This window comes from Sorex fumeus, unplaced genomic scaffold (assembly GCF_029834395.1).
Source record: "Sorex fumeus unplaced genomic scaffold, SorFum_2.1 ptg000098l, whole genome shotgun sequence".
Lineage (NCBI taxonomy): Eukaryota > Metazoa > Chordata > Mammalia > Eulipotyphla > Soricidae > Sorex > Sorex fumeus.
In genome coordinates, this window is record NW_026606155.1 from 5853635 (window position 1) to 5874869 (window position 21235).

A 21235-nucleotide genomic window follows, 5' to 3' on the forward strand; every position below is an offset into this window, starting at 1 on the left:
CCGCATCTCTTGGTATTAATCCACGATGGCAGGAGGGCCGCAGGCCAGAGTGGACATGAAGATGAAATGCTTTTGTGGCACACGGGCCAAAATAGACACCACCACGATTTCCTCTTTAGCGGTCCTTCCTCCTTGACTTTGACCAGTGAGAGGACATTCCTTGAATGAGGTGTTTTCCTCCTTCCCCCCACCCCCCTCCGGGCCTTGTTATCTGCTCATCCTCAGCAGATATAAGAGCAATTGACTTTCTGGGCTATGCTGTCACTGAATCATGGTTTCAAAGCCCCCGGAGGTCTTGTGAAGCCCTAGTACTTCATTTCAAAATGAAGCCTGGACCAGGCAAGTGAAGCCAGCAGGAAGTTCCAGAATGGAGCCTGTCCCTGGATGGGTTTGGTTTCCATTTCTTTGACCCGACTTCCTAAAGGCGGAAATGAAACCTGTGTAACCAAAGCAACAGACAGGACCAGAGAGATTAGTGGGCAGGGCGCTTGCCTGGCATACAAACAACCCAGGTTTGATCCCTGACATCACATCTGAGCCCTGTCAGGAGTGATCCCTGAGCTCGGAGGCAGGAGTAAACCCTGGACACTGCTTGGTGTGTCACAAAGACTAAAAACCAACAGACAATGGTTCACTCCTTTTTGCTGGACGTATAAAATTCTGAACTGAAATCAAGGTCACGCTGAGGAATGTTCTTGGTAGAATCTGTTGTGAAATCTTTTTTTTTACTAAAGAATTTTTTAAAATAATTCCATTATTCACTTAGTGGTATCAAGCAACATAAAATATATTATTTTGGCCCTGTGACGGGAGCAGACATGACAGGTGGTTGGGAAAATGGGTACAATGGTGGAGGGAAGATAATAGTGTTGGTGGGATTAGGACCCGTCACGAATCATTATGAACAACTTTGAAAACTGTAGTGTTTAAATAAAGTGGGAAAAATAAAGAATCTGTTGTGAGCCTCACTCGGAACTTGTTCCTGGGGCTGCTGACGAGCCTGGACACTCCTAGTCAGTGACCATATGTACCACTCTCCAACTCTGCATCCCCTGATGTCCCTTGGGTGCTGAGGACAAGCTGGGTTTAGGGTCCACCTTCCCCCAGTACAATTTCACTTCTACTTATATTCTGAAACAATTCCTGTTTCCAAATAAGGTCATAATCTGGCATCTCAGGGGGATCCGGTCTTGAGTGCATCCTTTGGGGAGTCACAGCTCAATCCTGGTGGGGGTAGGGAGCCTTGTGAGAATTCTGGAAATGGTGGAATCGTGAGGAATTGTCATGTTCCTCAACTGTGCTTCTAGAGCTTGCTCTGTCTATGTGTGTCTCCTGTCCTCTCCTATTCTTCATGTATCGTTAATAAGGATGATACATAGCTCTCTTGTTAGCAGGGAGAAAAAAAACATCTAAGTCAACTCTTGGATTAGCTGAAAATAAAATGAAAGGAGAGGAGCCATGGAGATAGTACAGTGGGCAGAGCACTGGCTTTGCACATGACATTTCAGTCTCCAGCACCCCGTATGGTTCCCCAGGCTCTCCAGGTATGATCCATTAGTCCAGAGCCAGAAGGAAGTCCTGAGTACCTCCTGGTGTGACCCCAAAACCTATAAATGAATATTAGTCACTGTCACTGTCCTCCTGTTGTTCATCGATTTGCTTGAGTGGGCCCACTAATGTCTCCATTGTGAGACTTGTTGTTACTGTGTTTGGCATATCGAATACATCACGGGTAGCTTGCCAGGCTTTGCCATACAGGCGAGGTACTCTCGGTAGCTTGCTGGGCTCTCCAAGTGAGACGGAGGAATCAAACGCAGGTCAGCCATGTTGGCCACTTGCAAGGCAAATGCCCTACCACTGTGCTATGACCCCAGCCCAAATGAATATTAGTAAAGAAGGAGAAAGAAACAATTCAGGGGCCAGCTCTGAGTTGTGGTCATTTTTGTACAGATTCTCCGGGTCCCTTTGAGTCCTGTTGAAGCCCTTCCTTTTAGAGAGTTGAATCTATTTATTTTTAAATCTGTTCTATTTTTTTTTATTAGCATTCTGCGGCATTTAATCATTTCCCTTGCCTGTTCTGTAATTTGCTCGCCACTCATAAGTATCCTCCCTTTCTCCTTTATTACTATTTTTTTCCACTATCCCTTTACTCAGAATTCATCTTCTGGGAAGCTTGAGGACTTGAATGTCTTCAACCCCAGGACATGTGGCATAGAATCCACAACGGTGACCCTCCTCCACCATATTCTCTCCTTTGAGCCACCGTTAAACCAAATGGCTTGTGAGATATAGAAGAACATAGTATGAACCTAGTACCCAAGGACAGTAGAAACAGAAGGACTGGTCAGAGGTTTGAAACCTGCTTCGAGTGGTGGGGTTCAAGGGCGTTTAGGATAGAGAAGGGACCACGATGTTAGAGGTACTTTGAAATGATTGCTCTGGACAAGAATTACGTGATGAAAAAGTAGGTCAAGGAATAAACATGATAACCTTTCAGTACCTGTTTTGCAAATTATAATGCCAAGAAGGAGGGAGGGAGAGAGAGAGAGAGAGAGAGAGAGAGAGAGAATAAAATGCCTGTCAGAGGCACACTGGGGGTTGGGAGTGGCAAGAGAGAAACTGAGGATATTGGTGGTGGGAAATGTACATTGGTAAAGGGATCGGTATGGAACATTGTACGATTAAAACCCAATCAAGAACAACTTTATCTCATGGTGAAGAAGAAGAAGGCCCTCCCGTTGTTCATCGATTTGCTTGAGCAGGCCCAGTAACATTTCCATTGGAGATTTTGTTGTTACTGTGTTTGGCATATCGAATACATCATGGGTGGCTTGCCAGGCTCTGCCATGCGGGTGAAATACTCTCGGTAGCTTGCCGGCTCTCTGAGAGGGGCGGAGGAATCGAACTCGGGTCGGCCACGTTGGCTGCGTGCAAGGCAAACGCCCTACCGCTGTGCTATCGCTCCAGCCCATCTCATGGTGATTCAATAAAAAATAATAATAATTTTATTTACTTTTAAAATGAAAAGATAAATGAAAAATAACAAACCAGATGGCAACTGGAGTGACTTCCTGATCTCCAAACAAGCCGGGCCTTGCCTCCCTACTTGGCTGGCTCCTCCTGCCATCTGAAATGATCTCCTCTTCCCTTTCTTCTCCTCTGGACAAAACAATCCTCAAGCTCTTCCATTCATCACCCTGTCTTCATGGATGCTGCCCGCTTTGGAGAGAGGGGATCTCCAGAGTGAAATGCCATGGAACTCCCTGGCAGCACCTCCTCTGGACTCCCAGGGACTTTTAATGCCATGCCCTTCTAGAAGTAATGAGTTAGTGGCCACAGCCCCTACCTCCTCTCGGTTCTGTCATGAGCACTCTATGACTGCAGATGTTGTCTGTCTCTTTGTGGTTCTCAGAGACTCAGATGAGCTTGAGAATCAAAATGATCTGAAACTCATCTATGAGAAGTATTGAATGTTCATGGCTTGATGTGCCCAGTTTACTCGCTGTAGCCTATTAATAACAGTGCCTGGTGAGGATTAATCCAGTAAGTCTCAGAGTACAGTACTGAGCTGAGGAGAAACCATGGGTGAGAGCTGTCTGTGGTTGGGCTGGAAAGCTGGACCAAGGACTAAGTGTATGCTTCACATGTAGGAGTCCTGGGTTCCAATGCCAACATCCCATCATCCTTTGAGCCCCATCAGGAACAACTCTCAAAAGCAGCCTCTGTGCACTGTTGAGACATGACCCCATGCCATAATCCCCACCACTTCTGTCCCACAAAAATGACGGCTTCGTGCTCATCCTCGTCAGCAATAAGTTTGCAGGTAGGACCACGTGTCCTTTCATAGATTGTGTTTTGGCATCTCTTCCATGCAGAGGATGGAGCCTTATGCCTGTCCCATTCTGCCACTGTGTGAGGTCCTCGTGTACTCTTCTCTATCCCATTTCCTGAGATGTTAGAGTTCCCACTGATCACTGTGTGGCTGCAAGATTTCGAGTGAATAGAATTCATCCTCTGACAGCAGTGTTGATTTGGTCTCCAAACCCAAATTAGCCTGATAGGTGAGTCTCCGTAGTAATGCCAATGTCATCATTCAAGAGTGGTCCAAATTCATTTTCTTTTGATAACTCCTCATCAGTACTGAACAGGGGCATGTTTTGAAATGGAACATGCTCTATTAGTCTAATTGAGCTGAGTTTTGACAGCATCTACTTGTCTGTAGTGTCCTCAGAATAACCCTTTGGTGGTGCCTTCCAGGGGACTGGATGGTGAAGGTGGAAACTTCCAGTATAGTTTTCTGTTCTGCTGTCTTGTGAAGAGGGGCAGGGTTAGATATGGGGGTAAATGAGACACAGGGAAAAATTTTGAGATGACTACTTGGAAGTAAATTTTAAGATGTTGCCTAAAAAGACATGGCATCATCTGTTCACACATGCAAAGTTTTGCCAATTACATGCCTTTTGCTATTAGTATATAATTTGGGGATAGAGTGTGGTCCTCCTGTCGTGGGGGGAGGGTGATCCTGCCATTTCTCTTCCTGCTGTTTCATCAGGGACCTTGGAACTGTGTGCAGCCCCACAGGCTGGGCTGATGCAGGACGTATGAATCTGGGAGCCCCGTTTCCCCAGAGTGCGTCTGAGTGACTACAGTGCGGTCTGCTCTGCCTTGTAACCTAACCACAGCTGCTTTGAGTTCCCTGCACTCTCTCCTTGGTGTTGAGGGGCTCTGTGCCCCGTGGTATTTGTATGCAGAAATTCTGATGCCATGTGTATGTGTGTGTGTGTGTGTGTGTGTGAGAGAGAGAGAGAGAGAGAGAGAGAGAGAGAGAGAAAGTATGTGTATGATTGTGTGAGTGTGTGTGTGAGAATGTGCATAAATGTGTGTATGTGTGTGTGTGCCTAAATGTGTGTAAGAGTGTGAGAGTCTGTGAGTGTGTGTATGAGTGTGTGTGTGAGAGAGAGACAGAGATTGTCAGGAGTCGTAGTAGTATGTCTTCAATATCCATCTTCATCGTCCCATCGGTAACTACAGTGGCAAGGTTGTGTTCTCAAGTCCCATTTAACTTTAAAGAAATCATTGCCCAAAAAGTCTCCCTCCGTGTTGGCAATGGGGGTCTCTGCCTTCAGGACCGTCCACATCCCAGGGGGTAGGTCTGCTGGGAGGGTCCTGCCAGAAGGCTCTGACTGCGCCATCTGGCATGGAGTGGAGGGGTGCTAGCAGCCCTGGGGGGCATCCATGACGTCACTCAATTTTCCTGGCATGGTCCACCTTGGAGGTATTTTGCCAGCGTGGACTCTAGCAGGACGCCCGAGACTCCAAACCCGCTTCCTCTCCTTCCTCTCCCCGGACCTTTCAGCTGGGTAAATTCTGCCCTGTTATAACGTACTTGGTTCCGGGGGGAGTTTTTCTCCTCCTCCTAGGGCAAGAACTCCCTTTGAGTGGAATGAACAGACTAACGGAGGATCGAAGAGGACAACGTGACCTTTCCTTTAAGGCATAAGCTCAGCTTTTCAGAAATGTGCTCTGACAACATTGGCCTAGAAGATGGACAAGACCTGGGTGATGGTCCCAGGGCCTGTATCTCAAGCCTGCCAGATGCAGTTTGAAACTGAAGTCCTTGAGCCACAGCCTAGAAACACAAGCTCAGGTCCTGCCCCCCAAGCCCACCAAACCCCCTCCTGCTCTGTACATCGGGGGGGTGGGGGGGCACGTGCCAGGCCCTAGAAGTGAGTTCTCATTGTCTTGAGTCTCTTTCTATTTTAGTTCCCATTGCTCACAGCTCTGGTTTCCCCCAGGCCCCCACGTGACAAAATACAATCCTTCCCGCCTTTTGAAATACCTTCCTGGCTCTTTCCTCAAGTGATCTGGTCTCTTTTCAACCTATCACCCTTTTTCTGGTAGAGTGGGGACCAGAGTCCCAGGGCTAGGCCAGAGAATGCTTGGGAGCCAGTAGCCTGTGTAGAACCCGAAATGTCTGATAGTGGTGACAGTGGTCAGCGGCATGGTTCATGTGGCTTAGCATTTCCTTCCCTTTGCACTTCCGGGAGCTTCCTTCTGGAAGCTTCCATCATGGGAGGCTATGCGGTCATTCTCTTCCTCGTGTGTTAGGGAAGGCTTGTTCAGGGGCAGGGAGGAGGTGGGTGGTGGGCAACCTTCCTGCGGAAGATTTGTGTTAGTCTTCGTCTCTGCCCACCTGGTTCTGACAGGGTTCTACCATGTGACTTGGCCAGAGAGCCAAGCTCGAGTAGGTTTTGGTCCAAACCACAATGAGAGTTAATATACTTAGTGTCTCTCAGTTGCTCTTTGTACAATGAAATCTGACAAGGAAATAAGAACATACAAATTTTTCATTAGATAGAAAGAGATTAGTTCCTGTATAATCTCTTCTTTAATCTAAGGGGACTTTTGATGTTGTAAATACACACAGAAGACTAACTACACAAATTCATTAATCCTGGCTGCGAACTTCGAGGGAGCTTTCTGGTCAGTCCACTAACCTTGGAACACTGGTAAAAATAAGAATGAATATCTCAGCACCTCTCTACTCGCTGATTGCAGTTATTTGCTATTGTATGAATGGTCTTGAAAACCCAATAGAGAGCTATTCAAAAAATCAAGATTGCCTTTAGTTTTTTTAAAAAAAAAAAATAGGAGAAAGGAGTAGAAAGTCAACAAGATAGAAACCTTCAGTTGACTGAAGGGAAATAAATGAGTCTTTAACACCCAGCAAGGTGCTGACCTGCCCTGCTAATAGGAGAACTCGAAACCAAAACTTGGAGATAATTTTCACCTGTCTGATCAGTGACATTCAGAATAGTTGATACCACTGCGGCGACCCAGGTGGAGAAGCGAGACCCAGCTGCAGTGAGTGTTTTCGGGCACAGCACATTGACAAAGCACTCAAGTATGTTCACTGAGACCAAAAAAAAAAAAAAAAAAAAAAGCGTGTTCTCTTGCTGTGTCCCTTAAAGCTGCCCTTGCCCTTAACCCTCCACACCAGGCACTCTGAACAGAGATGAAGTTGGGTTTAGTGAGAGCATGCACAGTTCAGAACAGTTTGCAAAAGGCATTTGTTTTGAAAGAAGGAGGGGGTGGAATGCTCCTGTTTGCATAGATGATATCTGAAAGAGTATGCCCGACTTATTTGTTTTAGGTCTTTTGTTTAGTTTTGGTTTTCCCCAGTGGTAGAATACACTGGGTTTTGTTTGTTTACCCTTTCCTGCTGCAGAGGGAATTGGGTGGCTGAGAATAGAGGTGCGGGTGACTTACTTTTCACTATATCGTCTTTTGAATCTTGCACTGGATTAATGATTTAGGGGGAAAAAAAAGGGGGGTGGAAACAAAATGTAAGCATATTAAAATAGCAATAGATTTTGGATAACCAAAATCTGGGCCAAGTCCTAACTCTCCGACGTTATTCTGTGAAAATGAAAATCAAACAAAAGGAGGAAAGTTATTTTGAGGACACTTGGAATAGGGGACAGAGGTCACCTCCCAAAAGGGGGTGTTGGTGAGGGGGGTGCTCTGTGGTCTAGGGTGAGCTGTGATGGGACTTGGCCCAGCTGTGTGGGCCAATGGCCCTGTGTGCAGGACCTGGCCAGTGATGAACTGTCGCCCAGGGGATGTTGGGAGAAGGCTGGGGGCGGGGGGGGGGGGGCAGGGGTCCAACCTGGGCTCCAGTACTTGCAAAACACTCACTCCATCCCTCTGAACTCTCTACTAGCATTACCCTAGAGGAGTTCTCAGCCCCATCCCCACCCCATCGCCTGCTTGCTGGAGGTGCTCAGGGTTTACTCCTGGCTCTGCTCTGAGGTATCACTCCTGACAGAGCTCAGAAGACCATATGGGGTGCCAGGGATCGAACCTGATTCAGCCAGGTACCAGGTAGGCACCCTACCTGCTGTAACATCTCTCTAGTACAGAATTCTTTTTTTTTTTTCATTTTTATTAATGAAACACCATGAGGTACAGTTGTAGACTTACAAATTTTTGTGCTTGGGTTTCAATTATACAATGATCAAATACCCATCCCTCCACCAGTGCCCATTTTCCACCACCATGGATCCCAGTACCAGTACAGAATTCTTAAAAAAAGAATTAGAAAAAAAGAAGACAAGAAATTAGTCCTTTAGCATCCTGGACTTTTCTCTGCCTTTTGTTTTGTTAGCATCGAGTCAGAGCGCTTCACTCTTTAGGTTCTGAAAACGAACTTGAGTTGACTCCTTCCAGCTACCCAGAGCGCGTTGGTTTTCATAATTCTAATGAACCAGTGGTCTTTGTCTCTGCCTGTCCCTTGATGCTGATTTCTGAGATCTAAAGAACCCTTGAAGAGCTGTGAGCCTCAAACCTAACCTAGACCCTCATTTCCCCTGACTTCCCACTGAGCAATGGAGTGGGCCGGGAAGGGATTTGGGGTTTGCCACCCAGGGAATTAATCTCCGGGGTAATTAAGCTGTTGAGTGAGGGGTGGTGGCTCCTAATTGGGTACTGAACATTCTCTTAAGTGACTCAAGTTCTGCCTCCCTGCTTTATTAGAAATTACAAGTTGTGTATTTGGGGGCTTTACTTCCGAGTTTTCCATTCTTCATGGGCTCTCCTCTTTTTCACTTTAATATTGTGTGAGCCCAAGGTTCCTTTAATTAGTCTTGTCTTTGAACTTGAGCAAGCCACAAGCACTACTTTAGAGCTCTTCCGTGCCAAAGAGTCCCTCTGTGTGTGTAATTGTGGAGGGCTGTGGTCGCTTTGCCCTGAAGGCCAAATGGAGCCCCCCCTCCCCAGACCAGGCAGGGTCTCTTGAGGATTTTCTGAAGAGGCCCTCCATGGGATGCTTGAAAGAGCGCATTGGTATGGGCTCGCCCTGAGGAGAATTGCCCCCCACCCATGCAGACAATCCCACCGGGCCCCAGTCAAAAGCTTGCTTCATTGTGCAGACAACTCGGAGTGAACGTCTAACTTCAGCTCTGGGTCATGTTTACATTCCTATTGTGAATCAAGTCCTGGTGTGTTTGAAGGGGTTCTGTCTGTTTATACATTATTCATACCTGTAAGGCAGAGATAATGCGTGTGGTTGCCGCACGCCGGGGAGCTGCCTGCTTGTGTTTGCTGGGAGGGACCTGTGCGGAGCGCAGATTTTCACAGAACTTTTTGAGCAATCTCCCCCCCCCCCCCACCCCCACCCCCAGCCTTGCTTAAGCAAACAAATAGTTGGAGTCATCACAAAACAACACAGCTCACGGGAGCTGAGAGGTTTCTCAGATGCTCCTGACAATAATTGGCCCAAGGCCTAGCCTAACATTGTGTGCTATAAGAGCAACTCTGGGTTCTTTGAAGAAGAAGAAAGATGCATCTCAAGGCAACAGATTTCCTTCTGTTTTCCTTCCAGGGTTGGCGCCAGTTCAGTGATTAGTTTTACCGAGAGCATCGCATCATGCAAATGACGCATGTGGGTGCGATTCCCTTTTCTCCGATGGACCTTGGTAGGTTCCCAGAATCTCTCTTTTCCAGCATCGGGGGTTGCAGGTGGGGGTGGGGGCGGCCTCAGAGCTTTCATCGTGGCAGGGAATGAGAACAGATCCAAGAACAATGCTCAGGGAAGGTTCTGGTGTCCACGGCCGAATCACAGATGAGGCCCTGATAACAGAATCTACCCCAAGACAGGCAGAAAGAGAAAAAGATAAAACCTGGTCCAGGGGTTGGGGAGGATGGTGGGGAGCCCGTTTTTGCCATCTTTATTCTATAAGCAGGTCAGGAGTTGTCTGCTCTCTGCTCACCGGATGCTGGTGGGGACACAGGGTGGAGGGCTGGGCTGGGCAGAGGCATTCCCGAGTCGGCCACTGTGAAGTGGTCCCAGTGGAGCTTGCTGGAGAAGTCAGAGGTGCTCATGGCACAGTCTCCCAGTTTAGGGATGACAACCATGGAAGGAGCCCCAGGGGCCTTCTTTGCAAGGAGAGGGGCGTTGGTGAGGACAGGTTGGATCAGGGATGGTTTGAAACCATGTGCTTCTATGATGTTGTGATGTTGTGGTTCAGACCACTCAAGCACACTGGACCACTTGAACCCCATAGCACAGTAGGGTATCCCTTGAAAAGAATGTTTGTGCCACCCTCCCCCCTGCCCTGCCATTCACTGCCTTTTGTTTGCTTGGGGGGTCACATCCAGCGATGCTCAGGGGTTGGCTCTGCCTTCAGGAATTACTCCTGGTGATGCTCAGGAGACCATATGGGATGCCAGGGATCAAACCTGGGATGGCCCTGTGCAAGGCAAGTATTGTACTATTGCTCTGCACTGACCCCCCCCCCCCCCATTCATTCTTGTTGTTTTAGTCTGCTTCTTTGCCTTGAGCTTCAGTGAAAATATTTTTACATTTCTGGTGAGTAAATGGAGGCTTAAAATTGGAACAAATACCCCCCTGTGCCTTGGACGGGAAACCAAAGGATGTCATTGTGCACGACTTCAAAGCTGATAATGTTAAGGTCGGGACTCTGAAAATTTCCTTCTTTGAAGCCACCGGAAGCCCTCATCGGGCAGGGCCCACTGTGGCTGCGAGTGGCCGAGCCTGGCGGGGTCATGCCCACAATGTTCTCTCTCTCTCTCTCTCTCTCTCTCTCTCTCTCTCTCTCTCTCTCTCTCTCTCTCTCCCTCTCTCTCCCTCTCTCTCTCCCTCCCTCCCTCCCTCCCACCCCTCCATCCTCTCTGTGCTATTGCCCGGGTTTGCCTGAACTGCTCCCCCAGGGCCTTGGGAAGGTGCTTGGTTTTGTTTGGGGTTTGGGGTTTGGGCCCTTCTTGATTTCAGCTTATGGGAAATACGTGAACAGCTTTCTTGCCCTATCTGCTTGCCTGTGAACGTCAGTGACAGACCTCATGGTATCACTTCAGCCTTGGGGTTTGGTCATTCATGACTTTCTCTCTTTCCTCTCTCCTTTCTCACGCTCTCTTTTCTCTCTCTTCTCTCCTCTCTCTCTTCTCTCCCCCTCCCGTCCCTTACCGTCCCCTCCCCTCCCAGTTTGGGACTGCAGTCACCTTCGACCCAGGAAAGAAGGGAAGAGGGGCGTGGGGTGTTCAGGAAGTTGCACCCCACCCAATAGGGAAATACTGGCAGTGTGTGGAAACATTTGTGACTTTTCTTTCACCCCAAATAGCTTCCAAAGATAAGTGGGGTCTTTTCATTCATTTTTTTTTTCTTTTTGAATCACACCTGGCGATGCCTAGGAGTTATTCCTGGCTCTGCACTCAGGAATTACTCCTGGCAGTGCTCAGGGGACCATATGGGATTCTGGGAATCGAACTCGAGACAGCTGCATGCAAGGCAAATGCCCTACCCGCTGTACTATCGGCTCCAGCCCCTTTTCATTCATTTTTGCTTTGGAACGGGGGGGGGGGGGGGGAGCTCTGCATGGTCCCTCCTGTGTGACAAGGTCTCAGAATATGGGGATCCTTGAAAGGCCTCGAGCCCCGAGATGCCACACCTGGCAGAGCTCGAAGTGGGCAGTGCATTGCTCCAGTGGCGTTACTGCGAGTGTTATGGGCAGGGCCAGCATGTGCTTGGGCTTCCATGCCCAGCTCTGAAATCCCTGTGCCAGGGGGAGCCTGCGCCTGCCTTCATGGCATTGGGCCCGACCACTGTCCCAGGTTCCTTGCCTCTGTAGCTCCCAGCAAAGCATTTCCCCGAACGTGCAGCAGAAACGCAGCCCTGAGGGCCGCAGGGCCTAGGAGGGCTCTTTCCCTCCAACTCTAGACAGATGCCCTCAGGCTGGCTGGAGATGGCTTAATAGGAGCATATTTGTAACAGGCTGGTGCCACGCTGATCAAAGGGCAGGTGCCGCCTGGGCTCAGCTTGCAGGGGGGATCCCAGATCCTGGAAGTAGCCTGGCTTGGCCACACTGCAGCCAGTCTTAGGGGTGTGCACCCCTTAGGGACCAGGCACCCACACACGGGGACATGGAAGTGGCTTTGTCTGTTGAATTTAGTTCTTCTGGGCTGGAGTGATAGCACAGCGGGTAGGGCGTTTGCTTTGCATGCGGTCGACCTGGGTTCGATTCCCAGCATCCCATACGGTCCCCTGAGCACCGCCAGGAGTAATTCCTGAGTGCAGAGCTAGGAGTAACCCCTGTGCATCACCAGGTGTGACCCCCTCCCCCCCAAAAAAATTTAGTTCTTCCTTGCCCTGGGGCAAACCTCCAGCTTGGGGTTTCTTCCTGTTAAGGCTGCTGGGACTTGCCCCAGACAGTAGGTGACCAGGTGGGTCAACTCCAAAGCAATGTTCAGAGATTTCAGACTCCAAGACCAGAGGCAGGAAAGTTCATGGGAGCGAGATGTCTCCTGCATGTCCCCAGCCAAATAGGAAATGTGCTTGCTGCCCAAATGTGCCCCCTTGCCACACCCCCACTCCCAATTAGGAGCTTGGGAGCTTGTACAGGTGACCAGGCTCTTGTCTCGCATTTTGGCTGCCCTGGGTTCGATGTGGGTATATGGTCCCCAAACAATGCCAGGAGTTGCCCCTGAGCAGAATGAGGAATAGTCCCAGAGCAGCCCTGGGAGTGCCCCCCTCCACCCCAATAATAAAATAGATTCCGCAGATTAGTAAAAATCTCAAAAGAAAGTTTCCCATGGTTTTCTTTTGCAAATAAGGGTTTTGAAATTTACCGTTTGTTGTCAGTGTAATTTTATAAAACAAGTGGACCTTCAAGCAAACAAATGAAAATCAGTAAGAATTTAATTTCCAAGTAAAAAAGCCTTGTTCTAACTATAAAACATTTGTCATTGTAAAAAATGTAATATATTATTCTGATACTTCTCCCTTGGCCTCGAGTCAATAAGAAGTTTATCACTGACAGGTACTGGTCTGGGGAATAGGTATTTAAAGACTGTTGTGTTAGATTGCATCAATTTTGAAATATATAGATATAGCTACATACACATGCATGGAAATTGAAAATTATTGTGGTAATAACACATTTGCATTAGACTTTAATTACAGAGTACTTTTACATATGTTATCCCATATGATCAGTTAGTATATGCCTTTGAAACATAAATTAGCCTTAATAGCCTAAGCCTAATAGAATTAAGCATGGAAGCAACGTCTCGTGTTTAAACTGGTAGTGTCCTGGAGTCAGATATGAATAAACTAAAAATAATCTACTGCTTTGATTTGCTCCTATCTCTGTTACCCTGCTGTATTAGCCAGCGTAAGTAAACAGATAATACCGCATTGATATGCACATATCTTTGTAACCATACAGATCCTACTTGCATACATGCATATATTTATCATATGTTTTTTTTTTCTGACCAAGAAATCAGAACAAATATTCCAGCAAACAAATAGATGCAGGGAGTTAATGAAACCATCTGAAATGCAGTTGGATGTTGAGGAGGATGGAGAGGAGGGATTAAGGCAGTGATGGAGAGGAAGAAGGGGTGGAGGAAGGGAGAGAGAAACCACTGGGAGAAAGGGGAAAGCAAATGAATAGGGATGTCTTTAGTCCCAAACTTATATTCACTGTCTGTCACTATCCTCCCGTTGTTCATCGATTTGCTCGAGCAGGCCCAGTAATAAACTCCATTTTTGAGACTGGTTACTGTGTTTGGCATATTGAATACTCTCGGCAGCTTGCCGGGCTCTCCAAGAGGGGTAGAAGAATCAAACCCGGCTCAGCTGGGCTGGCTGCACGCAAGGCAAACGCCCTACCGCTGTGCTATCGCCCCAGTTTTTTGGAGTCATAGCACAGCAGTAGGGCGTTTGCCTTGCACACAGCCAGCCTGGCCGAGCCGGTTTTGATTCCTCTGCCTCTCTAGGAGAGCCCGGCAAGCTACTAAGAGTATCTCGCCTGGCAAGCTACATATTCAATATGCCAAACACAGTAACTTGTATTCGAAAACAAACATATATTTTGACTTTAACTCAGGTGTCTCTGTCACGCCACCTGTGTTTCTGTTGTTTCTGTCTTATCTAAGATAAGACCTTGGTAACATGGATTTAAAAGTCAGGTGTCTACTACCTAAGCCAGGTATCCGCAGAAGGGGGGTGGGTGAGAGCCCTCCCTGCCCCAAGGGACCCAGCCCCGGCAGCTGAAAACTTCCAGAATCCAACCGCCACCACGCTCAAGGCTGCTCCCCACACTCTCTGGCCGAGCCTCATGTACGAGTGAACATATTCCTGGACTGCGTGGCCGAGACACTCCTTACCCATTCTCCATAAGTAGCACACCACATTTGATGGGTTTCAAATAGTAGGCAACTATTCATAGAGGGGAATATATCTATATATGCATTTATACGTATTTTCAGATATATATATATGTATATATGAAAGTTCACTCGAGGCGACTGGAGAGATAGCAAAGCGGGTAGGGCATTTGCCTTGCACGTGGCCGACCCAGGTTCGATTCCCAACATCCTATATGGTCCCCTGAGCACCGCCAGGAGTAACTCCTAAGTGCAGAGCCAGGAGTAACTACTGTGCATCGCCAGGTGTGACCGAAAAAGCAAAAAAGCAAAAAAAAAAAAAAAAGCTCACTTGACCTTTAACAGCATGTTAGTGATATCCTAAACAATATCTTAATGGCCCCTGCCAAAATAGAACAATCTTCACACTGTTTCCTCTATGCATGCTTTTTTTGTAGCATTTTTAGCGTTTTTTCATAACAGACAACACAAAATACATTTTCTCAGTTGTGCTTTGGGACAGGGCTTGGGGCTTGGGATGGAAACATCCGAAATTTGGTGGTGGGAAGGTGTAATGGTGGTGGGATTGGTGTTTGAATAGTAAATGTAATGAAATATTGTGAACCACCTTTTAAAATGTTGTTACTGTGTTTGGCATATCGAATACGTCACGGGGAGCTTGCCAGGCTCTGCCGGGCGGGCGAGATACTCTCAGTAGCTTGCCGGGCTCTCCGAGAGGGGCGGAGGAATCGAACTCGGGTCGGCCATGTTGGCTGCGTGCAAGGCAAACGCCTTACCCACTGTGCTATCGCTCCAGCCCATATATATATATATATATATATATATATATATATATATATGCGTTTGTCTTGTTGGCTGCGTGCAAGGCAAACGCCTTACCCACTGTGCTATCGCTCCAGCCCATATATATATATATATATGCGTTTGTCTTGCACGCAGCCAACATGGCCGACCCGAGTTCGATTCCTCTGCCCCTCTCGGATGGCCCGGCAAGCTACTGAGAGTATCTCGCCCGCCCGGCAGAGCCTGGCGAGCTCCCTGTGATGTATTCGATATGCCAAACACAGTAACAACAAAGTCTCCAATGGAGACGTCACTGGGCCTGCTTGAGCAAATTGATGATCAATGGGAGGGCCTTTACTATTTTCACTTTACTACCTTTTAAAATAAAGATAAAAAAAAAAAAAAGCCCAAAGGCAGAAAGAAGGTCTTTGAGATGCAGCAACCCAGTATTTCACAAGTCTCTTCCGCCAGTCCCCACCAAAAAACCTATCTTTTTTTTCTCCTTTTTGGGTCACACCCAGCAACGCTCAGGGATTACTCCTGGCTTTGCACTCAGGAATTACTCCTGCCAGTGCTCAGGGGACCATATGGGATGCTGGGGATAGAACCCAGGTCGGCTGCGTGCAAGGCAAATGCCCTACCCGCTGTGCTATCGCTCCATCCCCAAAGAGACCTATCTAAGACTGTATCCATGGCTTTCCTTTTCCAGGTTCTCTTCCCAGGCCTGCTTGCTCTCCTAGGGTCACAGACTCCTTAAGAATCTCCAAAGAAGGGCATGAGAGCTAGGATTCTGGTTAGCATGTTTCTCTGAAGAGGCAGCCAAGTTTTTGGATCGACAGTCTTGGTTTGGAGACTCTCAACCAAGCTAGAACTTCAATTAGGCATTAATTAATTCATCAATTAATTAATTCAGGCAGTGTTCATTTGGCAAATATTTACTGGGTGCCTATTCCATGTCAGGCTTGGTGCTGGGCAGTAAGGAGACAAGCAGCTCAGGATGGAAATAGTTTCTGCCCTGGGAGAGAGCTCACAGTTGATTGGGGAGACAGACTAGAAAATAACAACGAATCAACTGCAAATAGTGAGGGTTCTGGTTAGAAAACAAATGGAGATCAATCAACTCGAAGGAGGCAATCCTACAGATGCTTCCACCAGAAGAGAAAAATTGGATAATGAACAACTGACCATTGATAATTGTATGAGTTTGAAGGAGACAAGAGTAATACAATTGTATGGCTTTGATAACATAAAAATTATTTTAAGAGAGGAACTCATTCATATTCTCATAGCCTCTAATTACTGGATCATTTCTATGCAAAATTCAACTCTCAGAGAACAGAGGGCACCCCAGCAGGAAGGATGCCAGTTGGCCAACTTAGCCAATGGGTCACCCACTAACATCTTTCCCCACAATAGCACCTACTGGTTTGACCAGAGATCCCAGATTGCCCATAAACTAAAACAATTAAAGTTTTTAAAAAAAAAATTGTGTTATACAAGGGTTGGAGTGATAGCACAGCGGGTAGGGTGTCTGCCTTGCTCATAGCTGATCCGGGTTCAATTTCTTCCGCCCCTCTCAGAGAGCCCGACAAGCTATCCAGAATATCTTGCTCACATGGCAGAGCCTGGCAAGCTCCCTGTGACGTATTCAATATGCCCAAAACAGTAATAACAAGTCTCACAATTTGTTGTGAGACGTTACTGGTGCCTGCTTGAGCAAATCAACAAAAAACAATGGGAGGACAGTGCCGTGCAGTGCTGTGTTGTACATGCCAGTTTGTTCTCTTCCGATAAAAAGCAAAAGATCAAGTTTTATGTTTTCTTTTTTATTGAATCACAGTGAATTGCAAAGTTATTCATGATTGACTTTCAGGTGTACAATGTTCCAATACCCATCCCTTCACCAGTGTCCACTCCGCCACCAGTGTCCCCAGTTTCTCTCCTCCATCAACACCACCCCCCATCTGTTTCTATGGCGGGCACATTTTTCTTTTTCTTTTCTCCTTCAGCACTGTGGTTTACAATACTCTTACCCATAGCTGGAGCGATAGCACAGTGGTAGGGCGTTTGCCTTGCACGCAGCCATCATGGCCGACCCGAGTTCGATTCCTCCGCCCCTCTCGGATAGCCCGGCAAGCTACCGAGAGTATCTCACCTGCACGGCAAAGCCTGGCAAGCTCCCCGTGATATATTCGATATGCCAAACACAGTAACAATAAAGTCTCCAATGGAGACGTTACTGGGCCCGCTCGAGCAAATCGATGAACAACGGGAGGGCTTTTACTTTACTTACTTTACTTATAGGTATCACACATGTCCCTTGACCCCCTTTTAGCCCCCTGTCCTTGTCCAGAGTAACCCCTTCCCTCTAACGTTGTCTTCAAAGTCCTTACCCCGACCTCTCCTCACTATCCCCACAGTGCAGACTCTTACTAAGGACGAGTTCTCTTGCTCCTTGTTTCTGTTGCCTCTGTTATTAGATATTCCCCAACTGTTTCTTCATATCCTGCATATGAATGAGACAATTCTGTGTTTGTCCCTCACCCTCTGACTCATTTCACTCAGTATCATACTCTCCAGATCCATCCATGTATAAGCAAATTGCATGACTTCATCTTTTCTGATGGCTGAGTAGTATTCTACTATTCTACTGTGTAGATGTACCGTAGCTTTTTTTTTTTTATCCAGTCATCTGTTCTTGGGCACTTGAGTTATTTTCAGATTTTGGCTGTTGTGAATAGTGCTGAGATGAACATAGGTGTGCAGATGTCTTTTTCTGCGTTGTGTTTTGGGACCCTTGGGGTTTAATCCCAGGAGTTGAATTGCTCAGTTCTGTGAAGATGAAACTTGACTAAACTTCTACTCTGTGTCAGGCTCTGAACTGAACTGATGCTTGGGTCATGCTCATCAAATAGAAATGGTGATTGCAGGAACCAAGCTACGAGAAGGAAGAAGGGAAAATGAACCAGAGCATGGGTGGGGTGGACTGCTCGACAAGGGATTTCTGGCTTGGTACTGGAAAAGACCTTTAGAAAGAGTTAGATTTGTAGACCAGTATTCGATTTGTGGACACTAGAGTCCGGTGTACCTACTAAGCCACTTTCCATGCCCCTGGGAGTTCACATTAAGCCTCTTTTTCATATGAAAATCAGCAACGCTTTGTTTCCTGAGAGCAGATCCCTTGTAGCAATAATAACATATCCATGTCTATCAAGTTGCATCGCATCACCATAATGCTTCCAGAGAAGGCTGCTTTTAGCTCCTGCTGTGTGTTTTAATATGTTGGCGAGAAACATGGAAACTGATTACAGGTGTAATGGATCCATAGTGGGTGAGGCACTGGTGAGGCCACAGTGGGGCGAGTCCTGGATTAGGCGGACATGGGCAAGGATGAGGTCACGTGCACTCTCAGCCGCTGAGGGAACCGCTGGACACACTTTGGCTTCACCTATGGCCACTCCTAAGAGACATGTGGGCAGAATTGCTGTTCACCCTCTACTGATTGCATTACATTGCATTTGCCTGCACCCCCCCCCCCCCACACACACACACAGAGTTCTGCTCCAATGGGCCCATGACTACTGAAGTTCCTGGTTTAGGATTGCCCATGAGGTAGAGCTCTCATCAGTGAGAGTATGTGCAAGTTTACTGCAGAGGCTATGACCAAAGGATGTTTGGGGGGTTTTAATTTGGGGGTGGGGTGAGGATGGGTGGAGGTAGCTTTTTGGGTCACACCCAACGGATCTTGGGTTTACTCCTGGCTCTGCACTCATAAATTACTCCTGTCAGTGCTCGGGGAACCATATGGGATGCTGGGGATCGAACCTGAGTCAGCCACGTGCAAGGCAAATGCCTTCCCTGCTGTACTGTCGCTCTGATCCAAGGATATTTTTTGAAGAGAGAAAAGTTTGAAATAAGTCCAAGTGTCACTTTTATGGAATTTGGAGTCCTGGCAGAGAGACCAGGAGAGGACAGGGTGGCACAATCCTGACCATTTGGGGAGTCTGGTTAGCTCTGTTCATATGTCTTGGAGGTGGCTTTCATAACCCAACACAGTAAATGCCAAGCGAACATCTGGCAGAGCTTAGTAAGTGAGGAAAAAAAAAAACATTTCACCTTCTATTCTAAGAGTAAAATTATTCTAAATAAAGCCTCACCTTCCATATTTTTTATTACCCCTGCAACTCAGAGATGGGACCTGGGAGCCACTATCGATCTCTTGTTAATATTTGACTAATGTGCCTGGATGTTTGCAGTAGAGGCAGCCAAAGGATTGCAGCCCAACTGGGCATCAAGATGCATTTGGATCTAGAACTCCTCATGACCTCAAGTTTTCATTTTTATAGCATAATGGTTCCCACCATCTTATTTACTTTATTATTTATTGCAATGTTGAGGATTGAACCCAGTGACTCACACATATGAATCAAGTGCCCTTCAGCCCCATCTAAAATTCTTGTATTGTTTTGTTTTTGCTTTTTGGGTCACACCCACCCAGCAATGCTCAGGGGTTACTCCTGGCTCTGCACTCAGGAATTACTCCTGTTGGTTCTTGGTGGATCATATGGGATGCCAGGGATCAAACCCGGGTCGGCCACATGCAAGGCAAACACCCTACCCACTGTACTATTGCTCTGCCCCCTAAAAACCTTGTTTTAATGGATTTTTTTTTGAGGAGGAGAGTTTGGGGGCGACAGCCAGAGATACTCAGGGGTTACTCCTCATTCTGCACTCAGCAATTGCTCCTGGCAGTGCTTGGGATACCATATGGGATGCCAGGATAGAACCCAGGTCGACCACGTGCAAGACAAATGCCCTACCCACTCTGCTATTACTCCAGCCCCTATTTCTTAAAATTTTCTTTTTATTATTTTTCCTCTTCCTTTTTCTTTGTCCTGGTGATGCCCAGGGACGACACACACTGGCTGAGGTGTTCCGCTATTCTCATCGAAACACTTGCCAGGAGTCACACACTTGGTTGTGGTGCTCACATTCGCTGGATTTTGTTATGCTGGATGGCATTCAGTTGTGGTGCTGGGGTCTATATATGGCCACAGGGATTTCTCTGGGTATCTGAGGTGGTACCAGGAGTCGAATCCTTTACTTCAGGCTTCCGGGGCTGGCACTTTCTCGATCACTGGCGTTTCCACAAGCTCCCCCAAATACTCTTAAGGGCTAATTTCCCCATTACTTTTGGATACTCTTGTCTTGAAATGAAATCATGCCTAAGAGATTTATTACCCAGTCACAGGAACATTTAAATCCTAGAGCTTCTTCTGCTAAGTTAATCTTTAGTTGGGGGTGGGGATATTTTCTGTCTCTCTCTGATTCCTGAATTTAGAAGTGAGTGAGTTACAGTACGTTTTGATTTGGTTTTAATCCATCAAAATCAAGTTAGTTATAAGTGATGGAAGAGCTTACTTTGTGTAGTCCGGGCTGCCTGGAGACATCAGCCACATGCCAAAAGCTTGCTCGTTGCCCAGCAACCTCACCGGAGGAATAGATTTTCTGCCACTGGCTCCCTTTTTAGTTGAGGCGGAATCTATTAACACTACTATTCTCGCCCAGACAACCGGAGCTGGAGTTTAGCTGAAAAGAATGGACGGAGTTTTTTTGTTTATGTGTGTGTATGTATGTTTTTAAATAACCTAGCACCTCGTTCCTGGCTTCTAAACTCTACTGTTAATTTCATTGACTTCTAAATAAAGACGCGGAGCTTATGCGTATCACTTAGCACTGCAGAAGTTAACGGGATCAGTATTGCGTCTTCATGGTTCCTAAGGAAGCCCACCGTCTGGTTTCTGCCGAAACTCCCATAGAAAATCCCCTAATGGGATCAGTGCACCCCAGCTGAATGGGAAACAGAGAAGACTGACCTCATTTCCCCCCAAACTTTTCCAAGCCCTAGCCTCGCTAGGTGTACTGGCTGGCTCGTGCTTTCTGGAGGCAAACTTATCATCTGGCTGTCGGAGCTGTTATTTCTTCAACTATAGCGATCTCGCTCTGATTGAAAAGTGGCTGTCTGTGCCTTCCTCTCATCCTTCAATCAAAGACTGTCTTTTCTCCTTTTGTAGCTAAATACTTCACCAACAGGATTGATGCTTTCCATCTACCAGGGGACTGTGCCTTGCTGTCAGCTGTATGGTTTTGCTTATGCTCTTAATGTAATAACTTTGGGTTATAGCAAGGAAGATGATGGCTAAGCCCAGTGTCAGGTGGCTGGAGCTATTTGCCTCTGCTGACATGCAATTTTAATAATGGACTG

General features: G+C 47.1%; 1 protein-coding gene across 5 annotated transcripts in view; it reads left to right on the forward strand.

Annotated features, from left to right (window-relative positions):
• The window catches only part of FOXN3 (forkhead box N3), a 422811-nt gene that overhangs the window by 59555 nt on the left and 342021 nt on the right, over positions 1-21235 (forward strand). The window contains exon 2 of one of the 5 annotated variants that reach the window (XM_056133253.1): positions 9383-9476. The exons of the other annotated variants lie outside the window; for them this stretch is intronic. The gene's annotated coding sequence lies outside the window, so the exon portion shown is untranslated. The remainder of the gene's footprint in view (positions 1-9382; positions 9477-21235) is intronic. 5 annotated transcript variants of the gene reach the window in all.